This window comes from Vidua chalybeata, chromosome 25, assembly GCF_026979565.1.
Source record: "Vidua chalybeata isolate OUT-0048 chromosome 25, bVidCha1 merged haplotype, whole genome shotgun sequence".
Taxonomy (NCBI): domain Eukaryota; kingdom Metazoa; phylum Chordata; class Aves; order Passeriformes; family Viduidae; genus Vidua; species Vidua chalybeata.
In genome coordinates this window covers 4,110,729-4,122,912 of record NC_071554.1, presented here as the reverse complement: position 1 = coordinate 4,122,912, position 12,184 = coordinate 4,110,729, and the positions used below count along the sequence as shown (strand labels likewise).

At 39.3% G+C, this 12,184-nt stretch overlaps 1 long non-coding RNA gene across 1 annotated transcript; it reads right to left on the bottom strand.

Annotated features, from left to right (window-relative positions):
* Nucleotides 1-250: 250 nt before the first annotated feature.
* LOC128799874 (uncharacterized) lies at nucleotides 251-10,514 on the bottom strand. The gene is made up of 3 exons (XR_008434853.1): nucleotides 10,254-10,514; nucleotides 8,374-8,496; nucleotides 251-352 (listed from the first exon to the last, which is right to left on the bottom strand). It is a non-coding gene; the product is annotated as an uncharacterized LOC128799874 (long non-coding RNA).
* Between the last annotated feature and the right edge of the window lie 1,670 nt (nucleotides 10,515-12,184).

The following is a 12,184-nucleotide window of genomic DNA, read 5'->3' as shown; positions in this document are numbered from 1 at the left end:
TAATGAAAAATTCAGTGAAAGCTATTAAACTACCAGTAGTAGATTTTAAGCCATACCCATTACCTAAGAAACAAATTCCTTGCTCCCAGCCTTCACATCTTCTCACTGCTGTAGAAAAAAAAGCATGAGCAGGTTTCTTTTAAATTCCTGAACAAGCACAGAAAGAGAATACTGCAAACATTTAAAATTGCAAATTGCTTGTTTGCTGAAGATCAGATTTATTCAAAAGGGTGCCTGCTCCTTGGGGACTTGAAGAGGTTGTTTCTCAGATGATCTTTGTAAAACATAAGCATGTTTTTCAGATTATTCCCAGCATAATGTGCTAAGAAGAATACAGTGAATTTGTTATTTCCTAAAAAAAAAAAAAAAAAAAAATCAATTACCTGAAACATTCCTTCTAGACCTATAACATTTATTTCAATGTTCTGTCAATAAATACAACAAGGTTGTTTTCCTGTCAGATTAGTTGGAAGAATAATTTGAGGAAACTTCTATTTGGTAAGTTCAGCTGCAAAAAGCAATCAAGAAGAAAAAAAAATCTCTTGTTATTGGAAGAATCAAGGAGTTGTTCCAGAGCAAGTATTCATAGGTTTGCCTCAGAATTCTTTGGTTGGTACCTGAAGGCCAATTTGCCTTTCTGCTCTCTTGCTTTCAAATGCCAAATGAGGGGAAATGAAAGCCCACATCTGAGGAAATCTGAGCAATGTTGGAAATACTGGGGCAGCATTGTGAGTACTGCAGTTCTGGTTGTCCTTTACAGAAATCTCTTTTTATTTTGGTTGTGCATTAACCCAAGCATCACCTCCTGCATCTCAGACACTCACCTGTAACATTCCCTGTGGCACTTCTCAGCTTTGGGGAAGAAGACAGAGTTTTCTAAAACTAATGCAAAACTCACAGTGTAGTTTCACCATTTATATTGGTAATATCAGAGGAGAAAGCCAGGCCTGCCTGTCCTGCTAGAATAATCTTTCCTTGACTTTATCAACTCCTGCTGAAGATGCCAGAGAAGCATTCCCAGCTCTGTGCTGCATGCTCAGGTCTACTGCTCCCAGCAGAGGAGGCAATCAAGAGTCCTCTCATGAATCCTGTGCAGCAACAGCATCCATTTGGCCCAGAATTAATTAGATTAGTTATCAGGGCTGGAGAAAGTAAAACCAGAATGAAAAAAAAAAAAAAAAACAGAAAATATTTTAAAATGAAAATAAGAAGCAAAACTTTGAGGATTCTACACCCAATCACATTGGAACACACTCTAATCCTACATCACATCATCTCATTAAGTGCATCTTCAGCTCAAAATAGTCTGGGGGACAAAGAAATATCCACCTAACACAGTTTCCCATATAATGGCACAACATTATTATCAATGATTTCTGTTCATTCTGCAATATTTATTGGAAGTCATTATTATTATAAGTGTAACTACAATATCTGTATTTCAAATCTGTCTGCATTATGGTTTACAATCCAGTTTTTGGCAGGGGCCTGCCTTCTGTAGAGTTTGTTTTCACAGCTCTCTGAGGAATATGAGGAAGGTACCTGGCTTCTTGTAGGTGGAAGTATGGCATTAAAAGGCCATAAATGGGGGGGAAGGAGAAAACAACAAAAATTCCTTAGAAATTATGAAATATTTTGTCAACCATGCTGAGGCTGACCTGCTGCACACAATGGTGGAAGCTAAAAGAAAACTATTTCTGCAACAGAATAATGATGCCCAGAAAACAAAATTACTACGACTAATTTTAACATTTAATTAACTGGTGCCACAGTTCTGAAGTCTCTTGACTTGGCATCAGTGTACTTCTGTGTGTTTCAGCCCTTTTTTTTTCTGTTTTACTAGATGCTTGTTTTAAGCTGATTTCTTGATTTCAACTGCAAAAATCACAGTACACACACTTAAAAGTGGGATGGTGCAATCAGAAATGGACTTATATGCAGAGTCATGTTCTTCAAATTCCTTTCTCCTAATCATTTTTGCATGAAACATGGTAATAGGAACATCACTGTTCATTGCCTTAGGCAGCTACTCATGCTAGTTTCTTGAATTAATATTTGATTGTTGCATAGAAAAATTATATAGACTTGGGTTTCAAGTAACAGCATAATTATCTCTTTGAGATAGTTGGACCTACCACTACTGAATTTACTATTCATCTCCTCTGCCAGTGTGGTGAAAGAAGGATCAGGTGGTGGCTGGATTGGCAAAGGAGTGGCTGTGTTTGTGTATGGGGAGCAAGGCAGGAGCCTAAGAAGGATTTAAGCCTCTGCTCACCCCCCTGAGGTGGACTCAAGCTGTGATTCTTCTTCCAGACTAAGGATGTTTTTTGGGAAGCATTTCTATTTATTCTGTAATATTTATTGGAAGTCATTGTTATTATTACAGGTGTAACTACAGCCTCTGTATTTCAAATCTGTCTGCATTATGGTTTACAATCCTTAATTTTGCATTTAGAATGCTGTACCAAAGTTCATACTGGGCAGTTGGCTAGGGATTTCCTGTCTTATATTAAAAGTGGTTTGCTTTGGTAGGGGATACTCTCAGGGGATGCCCACTGGCAATGATATTTTCTGAAAAACCAAAACATCTGCATATGAAACTTACTTTCAGTGTGGAAGAGTCAGGCAGAAATGAAGGCACAACCAGAATCCCCAAAGATGAAGACACTGTCTGAAATAAATCCACCCCTGATTCATAAGGTTTTCCTGTAGTATCAGTGTTCTGACAGGTTGAATTGGAATATCTGTGTTTCCGTGGCCTTTCAGCTACAGTGTGTTTACTTGTGGCCAGGAAGTGCAGTACTGCTCCAAAGACCATAGAACTGCTCCAGCAGGAGCTTCAGACTGCAGGAACCTTTTTCTTCTTTTTTTTTTTTTTTTTTTTTTTTTTTTTTTTTTTTTTTTTTTTTTTTTTCTTTCTGTGTGAAACAATGATGTGCATAACTTACTCCTCTCTCCTCTTGCTCTGTGAAGCTGCTGTGAGGCTGTGGCTGTGGCTGTGACTCAGCTGGTACAGTCTACAGACAAAATACTTAGGTCTGGATGTTCTCCAGGGTAGCTGTAACTGGAGGTTATACGTGCACACACTACTCACATGATAACATCTCACATGGATAGAAACCAGAAGACATTATGGAGAAAACAGAGAAGAAAAAAGAAAAAATCTATTGAAATCAGTATTTGGTACTCCCATCCTGAAAGTTGTATTTGGAAGCAGAAGCACCTCCCCTCCACTGCAGAGGTGGCTGAGTTTGGGTGACATTGTGGGGCTGCTGCAGACATGGATAAAAGCTGCTGCCCACGTGTCTCTGACAGAGCACCAGTTGGCCAGTTTTGTTCCAAAAGATTTACATAAAGCTGGTATTTGCAGAATTCTGTCAGTCCATCAAAACAGCCTGGGGACTTCCTACATGTATTTTTTCAGCATTCCACCCATAAAGGAACCCCTATTGCACAGCATTATCTTGTTGTAATGCAAGCAATCCTTCATTTTGCACAGCAAGCCTAGAAGAAAACAATGGTAATCCATTTGCTGTAAGATTTTAATCTTTAACCCAAAGGCTTTTCATAGTAAGAAGAAATTCTAAGTGGAATCTTTTGATAAGAATGCTGTGATTCTTGAGTTCCTCTGCTCATAACCATGAGGTAACGTGTTCTGGTCTGTTGTTTGAACTCATGGAGCTAGTTTCAAGCAAAAGCATATTTTGTTCACTAAAGGCAGTAATAAAGGGTGGCCACTTCATGAAAGAACTCCAGAAAGCAGAAAACTTCCCATAATTCCCAAGCTGTGCTTTTATGGTTTTTAAAAGAATGCTGTTGAATCTGCACTTGGAACAGGGTAGCTGAATCTTATTTATAGCTCTGTTCTGTCTGGTGCACTTCCTCTCACTTCCCTACAGAATGATATGAATGAAAATGACACTATTGACTATGAGGGTAACAATAAAAGAGCTTATAGAAGTATGATTTTTATAGATTCAAGACTAAGAGAATCAAACCCCTAAGTTATGATCTTTGAGAATAGGGGAAGGATCAGGCTGTGCTAGTTGAAGAGGCCTCCCTGGTGGGTCTTCTTCCTTGTAAAGGTGCCAGATTTACCCTTTCTCTCAGACCTTCTAACCTGACTAGAATTGGCTGTAATGAAGGTCTAAGTGACGAAAAGAAAAGCAGAGTGTAAAAGATGCTAATCAGTCTTTGTTCTTTTCAGACATCACATACAGGACCTGGAGTAAAGATTTTGTATGGAGAGAGATAGATTTTAATTAAGCATCTTAATAGAGAAATCCTTCTTGTTTTTTTCAGAATAAATTAAGGAAGTAACTTTGATGCAATATCATTTTCATCTAATCAGTAACATTCTGAAATTACCATGTTGTTTTCCATTAGAAATACCATCATCCAGCAAATCAGATAAAATTATTTAACATAGCTATATTGCCACCTCAGCTAACATTAGCTTGGGCATGTGTATACACAGAGCAGCAGACGGCAAGTGAATTGACAAATGTTTATAGGGAGAAAAGGGCAGACAGTATCAACAATTTTATATACTCCTTTGAAAAAGATGCCTGTATTTGATCTCGATTCACTAATAATCAAATAAAGGCTTATCAGGGTTTTGCCATTTGCATAAAGTGAATACTGATTACTGACACCAATAAAAGGCAAATGTCCTTTACTTGCCCTTACTTGTGTGCACAAATTATTAATATTTCCATTAAAAATTTCAACTTTATATTTGGCATGAATTCAGAGGTTTTTGTTTGATGTAAACCATTATGTTTAACATAGAGCTTTAATACCAGAATGTATGCCATGTTTTAAACACACAAAACAATGTGCATGAAGATCAATCAGCTTGCAAACCTGGGACAACAGTTACCAGTGTGGAAAAGGGATGAGGTCACTGCTGCATGACTGTGTTGTTGATAAATGTGTGTGGTGGTTATGGTAGTTTTACACAGCTACAGTTCCTGTGGGCAAATCTGCAACTCGTTCCCAACAGCCAGAGGCAGGCCACAGTTAGCCTTGCACGTCCAAGCACTATTGTTATTAATATTTATTTTCTATTACAGTAATGCATTGAGGTGAAGTCAAGTGGGTGCTGTATTTGCCCAAAATGAGCTTGACAAAGTGAGCAGGAGTGGGAAGCTGGGACACCTGGTGATAAGTGACTCACTCAAGACTACAGAGAACAGCTCTGTGAGCCGGAAACAGAACACTGCTCATCCAGACAGACTTTCTCTTGACCCACAATACACACTTCTCTTTCTAGTGGAAGTTCTTCCAAGGAGAAGACATTCTCAACAGAGTTGTAGGGAGTGTTAGCTCTTGATCTTATAATTCAGTCACATGAGGATCTGACTTAGTAGAAAGCAAGGAAGGCAGCAGTAATCACATGTTCTATTTTTTCACCTGCCATAGAAGCCAAACTAAGGGGTTTGGGTGTATGAATATGCATTACAAGAACCATCCAAATGTCCCTCTCAGAACAGACTTTCATGATTGCTTGTCACATTTCTTTCTTTTATTTGGCTAGATTTCTACCAGTTCAAGTAATAGGAAAACCTAAAACTGCGAATAAGTTTTGAGATGACTTGAAACCCTGTGTAATGGGTTCCATCAAAAAAAGAGTTGCTTTTATTGCCATCATAGCTGTAATGCAATTTCATGTGGTGTCCTTACACATACTATAATTTCTCATATAGAGCTGTCAGCAATAACCTTTTGTGGCAGCAGAGAGAAAAAAAATCCCCAAAATGCATACTTGTCTTACATATATTTGTAGACCTTAAATCCTGGCTAACCATATACAGCTGTGTTTCTCTGATCTTTCCTGTAGTGAGGAGCATTGTGCCTTTTGTAGAGCAGAAGCAGCTGGCAGGGCTTGTGCAGGTGATATCTTGGAGGAAAGTCACAGCCCAGCCTTAGTTCTGCTTACCTGGTGCATGAAAAGACTTGGCACCCTCTGCACTCCTATGTATTCACAAGAACATAAAATATTTTGTGGTTTTGTCATTCAGTTTTCCTTCTTTAATTCTGAACACAAGTAACAGCTTAACCTAACAAGAAGTCACAGGGGAAAAAAAAATCTTAGAAAGTTGGTACATGTCAAGAACAGAGGAAGGCTGCAGGACCTATGAGCCTCAAACACCCAGCAGCATGATTCACTCCCTGCTGCCTCTCCTCCTGTCGCAGACCAATTTATATTTTGTGCCTCAACAGGAGTTGTTCCAGTGCTGGCAGAAACTTTTAATGATCCTGAGCCTCACATGCTGCTCTGGAAACAAGTTCTGAAGAATACAGAAGATTTTGCAACATATTATCCCTATTAAAAAAATGTATTTCTCACCAAGAATTCATGTTCAGATACTCTACCACATTTTAGCATTGTGGGTTTTTTCCTCATCTGGAGATGCATTATCCCTTATTCAAATTCTTTTGTTTTTCAGATATCTCTTCACCTTCTGATGAACTCTGGTAAACTGTAGTATTGTTAGTGGGATTTTAGAGGATAGATTAAGATTCTTCCTAGCTTCCTTCTACTTATGCAGTTGTAATCAGTCCTTTCCAATGTGTAATAAATACATTATCTGATCACTTATTATCAATATAAGTTGATAATATAACTTATTATCAGTATAAGTTGATAATTAGCTTCGTTTATGAGGAAACTTCTCCTTGAGCAAGTAACAACCTAACATGACAAATTGGTCCATCCCTTTTTCAGGAACATCTGTGTTCAACCACCTGGGAATCACCAAAAAACAGGATAATTCTGATTGGAAGAGACCTCTAGATGCATTTAGTTTAACCCCAAAGCACGACCAACTCTGACCAGATTGGTTAAGGTTATCCTGCAAGACACCAAGGGAGTATAACCCAACCCATGACTAATGGAAAGGCCAAACCTGGAGCTGTGAGATGAGCTTGGAGGAAGCTCTGTAGCCTGAGGCAGATTGTGCTCAGTAGGGCTAACAATCTCACAGCCTTTCTCATGATGTGTCAGTGGAATTAGCCATTTAGGTTGTTAAATTTTATACAGGATTTTAACTAAGGCAAGATCAGCTACAGGGAGACTCGCTGAACAGAATTGAGTCTTAGTTCACTTCATCCTTGTCTGATATCACACAGGTCACCTACACAGTGCTGTCCTGTTAAGATGCCTTGCTGAATTTTTGAAGTTCATGTGTCTTCCTGAGGCTCTGTCTTCCTCACCTGCAAGTTCAGCCCATTTTTATTCTCTCAGCCTTGGCTCCAGCACTCCCTAAAGCTGTTTAGGGGGTTTTATGCTTCCCTTTTATGAATACTGTACTCAAGCAGTGTATGGCTAGCAGGCACACAGCTTTTGTAGATGATAATGTTCTTTATTTTCTCAATGTGGTTCATTTAAGGGCACTTAAAGAAAACATTTTCCTGCAGATTGCAAGTGAAAGGAGATTGCTTTGGGTAGTTTCTTTATATTCAGTTTATCTTGACTTTTACATGAAGTGGAAATGTACATTGTTAATACAGGGAAATGGTTAAAAGGAGAAATTATAACTGCTTGCATATGCTTTTTTAAAATGTGTTTCTGCTCTGAAAAATAATCATGTGAATTTGACCTGGCCTCACTTAGCTCTTCCTCTCCATGAGAGTGAGGGCTGCTGACATTAGTGGAATGGTTACTGTTGTTAGAATGGTCTTCCTGGCCACTCTTGGAGAGACTGAATTACATTTGAGATTTTATGCATCATCAGTATTTTTTTTTCTGTAAATTGTAATTGCAGGAATACCTCAAGCACTTCTGTGCCTTCAGGATATGGTTGACAGTACTGCATGATTGTAACTGAGATCCTGATAAGCAAATGAAATGACATGGATGCATAAGTTTACCAAAAAACAGAGCTAAAAGAGTTTTGCTGAGGAGATGGGTGGAACAATGCTTTGGTGAATGTGGATTGAGGGTGCTTTGGCAGCTGTTACAGCTAAGAATGACACATCAATTCTTCCACGTCTGGATGTGTGCTGCACATACCTACACCTCTGATTTTTTTTCTGAACCCCTGAAGAATTCTAGGGCACGTGCGTTTGGTCGCATTTCTTATTTATTTTTTAAATTTGGACATCAGTTTATATGTGCAAATTTTGGCTTAGGAAGATCAGATTTGTCTTTTCAAAAATCAGGGATTATTAGAAGGACTTCCTTTTCCCCTTGAAAATTGCCACCAGCTACCCCACAATGTCTTTTGGCTTGGAAACATTAAATTAGTGTTTTGCTTTGTATGTGCAAAGCTGATATCCTTTGCCTCTCTGAAGGAAGAGAGACCAATGACCACCTCAGAACCAATCAATTTCCAGTCTGCTCTCTATTTCCACCACTGATGCTCCTACCTTGCATGTAAAGCAAACCAGCTGTTACTAGATTTCACAGCAGAAAGATGCAGTGATTGTCAGAAGATTGTGTGTATTCCAATTTGCATAGGCTTCTCCTCCTTTCCACCCTCCTTCGCATGACTAAAGAAATTAAAATGTGTGAGTTTAGAAGGAGCATATAATATATATTCCTATTTTCAGTGATTCAGAAATACATGATCAACCCCCTAGATTTTTTTTTTCAAAAATAACATGCAGTTAAGGGGATTTTATTGCATAAGAAATAGTAACAATAAATATGATCTGTGCTTAGATGGTACACAGTTGTTTTTTTACCTGAAGTGATAAAGACAACTTAGTAAATGGGTAGTAATAGAGTGTGGTTTGTCAGACAGTACATAGCAGGATTTATTAGTGCTAATATCTGTTAAGAAAATATACTGTTAGCCCTTCTCTACATATAGATTCAAACCTTTCTATTGATATCCTACAGTAGCAATAAACCTGTTTAAAAGAATTTCCTTCTCTGGCACAGCATGCCTTAAAATTTGAACAAAATTCAGCATGATAAAAAAATTGATCAGTTCAGTGAACACATTTCTTTGCCTTAAACTGAAATGTGCATTCTAGAAGAGCATGGCTTGTGAATTGGAGATCCGTGAAAGGAACAGACCTGCTAAAAGAATCACATTTTGACGAAACAAGCTTATTTGCTTAACAGCTTTCCACTACAATTAACATATGCGGCAAATGTGTCTGTTTAATGTGACAGTCTGCTCAAATAACCCTCTTTCAGGAGTGGGATTATATAATCTGGAAATAGCAGAGTTACACTGAGATTAAAATTATTGAATATATTGCTTATCAAAGATGCCAGCAACACTGTCTCCTCCTTTCCTCTGTACCTCATGCTGACTTGTAAATGATCTGCTCGAGCTCTGGTGTCCTTAAATTAATGAACTGTCTGACAGTAGCATTCAGCACAGGACTGCTATTTGGAACAAAAGAAAGAGAAACTGAAAGAAACCCTGGGGAAGACAATCTGTGCAGCAGCAGTTCTGGAAGTATTTGGCCTCCTCACACTTCATGGAATGGTAGTGGCATTGGTCCTACAAGACTGAAACTATGAGGATGCAAATGGCAAGGCATGAAAAAATAAAGTGACAAGATGTATGATCAGGGATCTCCTGGTCCCTGGGGCTTGGCTGATCAGTGGTTAGCCCATGATCAGTGGCTCCACTGAGACCATTTGCTCCTGGGACACACACTGGGGATCTTCTGACCAGGGCAGTGGCTTGGGCTGAGAAGGGGACACAGCGTGGCCTGCTGCCCACTGCACAGAATGCCATGTGGGACATCCTGAGCAGGGTTGGAAGTCACAGCAGCTGCCCCTAGGTTAGCCTCAGGAGGCTACAGTCATATCAAGGAATCCCTCATGACATCATAAAGGACTTGATATTTCCCTAATGTTATTTCAGCAGAGTGAAGCTCTGGCATTTTATAGTCTTTGCTTTCCCACAGTATCTGTTTCATTACACGGGGTTTTTAATGACAGTCTGGAAACTCCTTGAATTGTCCCTAACCCTGGAAAACTTCCAAGTGTTCCAAAAGGAGTATAATGAGGCTCTAACTCTGAGGTATTGTGTTTTCAAAGGTGTAGGGGGCTGTTTCCCTTCTTGTCAGAGGGTTTGGCTGTCACTGTATCTCATTTGGATCATCACCCATTTCAATTGGAAGATGCAAACTCTTTCAGTGTGGTCACTGCATTATGGAACATGCAGGTGGCTATCTGGGCAACATGGAAAAAGCTTTTGCTTACAGCCAGAGGATAAAGAGAGCAAGCACAGAATTCATTTTTCAGCCCCACTGTCCCCACATTTTAAACAAATCTGAATTACCAACTTGAGTTGCCTGATGCCCAGAGAATGCCCGGTCACCTCTAAGGCAGTAATGTTGTCTTTTCTACATGCTAAACTTGCAGACTCTTCAGGCTGCAGCACCCAGATTTCCCTCAGGTGTACTGAATATTTCAGGTGATGATTGACCGCTCTCCCTGATATTTGTATGATTATTAGTCTCTTCTCTGTGTGCTATTCAGAGGACAGCACTGCTCATAAAAAGGAGACAGGAGCAAGCTGGGCTGCTGCCCCTGGTGAGTAGGAGAGAGGATGGGCTGATTGATGACCCTTGGCTGTTTTCTGATGTTGCAGTTGTTTTTTATGATGTCATTAGGAGGCTATAGTCATATTAAGGAATCCCTCATGACATCATAAAGGACTTGATATTTCACTAATGTTATTTCAGCAGAGTGAAGCTCTGGCATTTTACAGTCTTTCCTTTCCCCATAGAATTAGAAGTTGTCTAACTAGAACCTAGAAGAAATGCAAAACTAGTCAAATGTCGACTTCAAAAGTTATGGTTAAAGAATGCTAATATATTTGGCTCTTTTGGAGCACATAGCACCTTTAGGTGGAGGACATGATGTGTTTATAAAAGATGCCATCTGTGAATCATATCCTCACACAAAGGAAGAATCACACTTTCATTTTGGTGCACAGAAACAAAGAATTCTTTTTCCTGAACACTGACAAATGTTCCATAGGACAGCACCATGGCACCTTTTAGCATAAGAGCACTGAGTTGTGACGTAATGGTGCAATCAGGGCAACACTGACAAAAAAATGGAGCCCAAAGCTATAATTTGCTAACATAAGAGGGAAATCTAAACTGTACTGAGAAGAGATACTGATTTGATGGGTTTGGTGTAGGTGGAAAAATCAGTAGGAGTGTTGTTGCCAGCTGTACCACCATAAGGGGTGTGTGAGGTTGGTCAGTCCTAATACACTCAGTAGTATAGAAATATTGTTCATGGCTCCATAACCTTTCCTTTTTTCTCAGAGGAATTACACCACTGCTTTTACTTTCATTTTCTTTGTTCTCTGAGAGTTCACACTGCAAAGGAACTTATTTTTAATCTACATTCCTATGATTTTTGCATTCTTCTCTCTGGTTGCTCCCAATTTATGTAGTAAACAGCAATGATATTTATTGTATCATTTTTAAGATATTTCATTACTTCTTAGCTGTGATTTTGGAATGGTGCTGGAAAGCCAGCCAAGTGGCAGAGCACCTGAAGCCCTACTGAATGGCAATAGGAATTGGATGTTTACCTTACACAGATGCTTCCAAAAATCCTTGCTGTTGACTGCAAAATTCCACTTGAAGCTGTTTTAAGAGCTGTTGAAAATTTTACCCATACTGACAGGGAGAAAACTCCAGAATCTAAAAGACTGCCATATGCATGCTAATCTGAAATTAACACTCTTTTATTTCACATAAAGAAGTACACAAAATTAAAAAGCCCCTCTGAGAACCCAGCTGGACTTGTGGGAGATCCTTTTTGGCCTGAATCCATCTGCATTCTGAAAAATCAGTAAATTAAAATGAAGGGGGTTTTTTACCCTAGAGATGCTACTGCAAGTATGAGTATATAACACCCCAAAGTTATTTTACAACCCCCAAAACAGCTAATTGAAGTGTCTCATATGAGGCACAATGCCAGCCCTGCCTGTACCTCTGCATGCTGTTCTAAGATCTGAAGAGAGGAGGAGAGGCAAGAGATGAGCATGCATTTCAGCAGCACACCAGTAGCTCAAGCTATCAGAAATCTTGCTGAGGAGACTGTCCTTTCTTAGTCCTCGTGGTCCTAAGCCATGTCTTTCTGCCTCTCTGGAAGTGCCCTACTCATCACTGGTGCTGAGCTGTGGCCCCTTCACAATCATAACCCTCAAAGCATCAGATTTTTATTATTGCCAAGGGTACAAAAATG